Raw genomic sequence first — 2,006 nt, 5'->3', positions numbered from 1 at the left:
GTTTCCTTCTTTGTTCAATGTTTCTTAAACACTTAAATATGTGAAAGAAAATAATCATACGTTGGTGCATATACTGTAATTAGTTTGGCCACGAGATTTAAAGACATGGAAATAAGGAATTCCTTGAAAGACACAACTGGAAATAAATCCTGGTTCTTGTGATACTATTTTGGGAATTAGGTTTGCAGCTGAAATTTGCATTCATTCAGTCATCAGATATTTGTGGACTGCATGGTGAGCATGCAGTGAGAAAGCACTGGAACACCAATACCTTTAGGCAGAGTCTCTGCCGTGGACAGTTTATTGTCTAGTCATGAAGATGGATATAAAGCCAGACATCATCAGCCAGAATAGCATTTGACAAGGCAGGGATGTGATTAGATGTGTTACTGAGGCCTATTGCACAAGCCGCAGTATGGCCAGTAGGGTGAGGGGAGTATTGACAGGCCATAAACAAGTTCACTGGGGAACTAACACAGTAATCTAAGATGGGGAATAAGAGCTAGAACTAAGAAAGACATAGCAGAGATAGCAGTAATTTATTCTAAATTAGAATCTGATGATATAACTACTTCAGAATAATTTTAATAAAGATTTTCTATCAGAATAATTTTAACCAAGGCATGGTTTGGGGTCAAGCAACCTTTGTCGTGTCAAGTAAAAACTTTTCAAAACATAGACAAGGAAATATTTTATTCTAAGCCAAGATTTTTGTTATGAGGAGGTCGCTTGAATCTCAGAAATCTGAAAGTGTCTCAAAATGAAACAGAAAAGGGCATTTTTTCTTTTTACTACATGGTAAAGAGAAGTAAACATGGCAAAGATTAGTGTAAGCTTATAAGGGGAAAGTGACCGAACATGGGGAAATGACCAGTAAAAAAAAGTGTCCACTGTAGTCAGCAGACCTTCAGGATAAGCTGATAAAGGGGGTGTCATTCATTTTTCAAGCTTGTTCAAGTTTGGGACAAGCAGAAGGTTAGAGCAGCCTACCTTTTGGTAGGGGTAACAAAGTTCAACTGTGAACTAATAGCGGGTAACAAAAACACAACTATGAACAGTTGGTTAAATGCAAAGAAATAGATCTAGATATAATTCAAAAACTGGAAAGCATACCGGAATAAGCAATAACTTGGTCTGTTGTTTAATAAAAACATTTTCCATTTTCTCTTTATCTACAGGCTTGGTGAGAAGTCTTCTTTGCTCTCTCCTCATGATGATTCTTCTTACTCAAAAATCCTTTGGTATTTCTAGCAACATATTATCAACCTGTTTACAATAAATATATCTAAAGTCCCTCAAAAGGCATATTTTATTGAACAATTCAAAGTGTATGGTATTATTTGTATTCCCCAAAGCATTATATTGGAATTTAAAAATAATTTGACCCAAAAGTAATGTTTCTGTCTACAAATTACAGCGTAAAAACACACACACACACACACACACACACACACAAGCAAAATATATCAGCAACCAAAGGAAAAGTCAATCAAGTAGTAGTGTTACATTTGCTTTTGGAATAGCTGTTCAGCTCTATTATGATCTGCTTTCTTCCATGATCATTGTCCCAGAAGATTATAAAATAACATCTGAAACCAGTAATTAATAGTTGTAACACAGTAATAATTATATTCTCTGGACTATTTGATTGTTTTCTAATTTATTCTCTTGTTAAAAGATCATAAAATTAAAAAAAACTTCGCATGCACAATAAATTGATCTATGAAGTATGTGTCGGATATCCTGTTGTTTTTATTTCCTAGCTCTGCCAAAACAAAGTACCATAACTGGTGGCTAAGAAACAACAGCAGAGCCTTGCTCTTTGTGGCAGCTCTAGAGTACAATTCATCTTTGTCTCTAACTACTTTCTGACATTTATTGGCAATCCTGACATTTCTTGGTTTGCAAATGCATCACTGCAATCTCTGTCTCTGTTGTCACAAAACAGTCTTCTCCCTCTTTGTCTTTTCCTGTAATGACAACAGTCATATTAAACACATGAAACA

This window comes from Eptesicus fuscus, chromosome 2 (assembly GCF_027574615.1).
Source record: "Eptesicus fuscus isolate TK198812 chromosome 2, DD_ASM_mEF_20220401, whole genome shotgun sequence".
In the NCBI taxonomy this organism is placed as follows: Eukaryota; Metazoa; Chordata; class Mammalia; order Chiroptera; family Vespertilionidae; genus Eptesicus; species Eptesicus fuscus.
The sequence above is the reverse complement of the archived record's forward strand: the minus strand, read 5'-3'. Positions refer to the sequence as shown.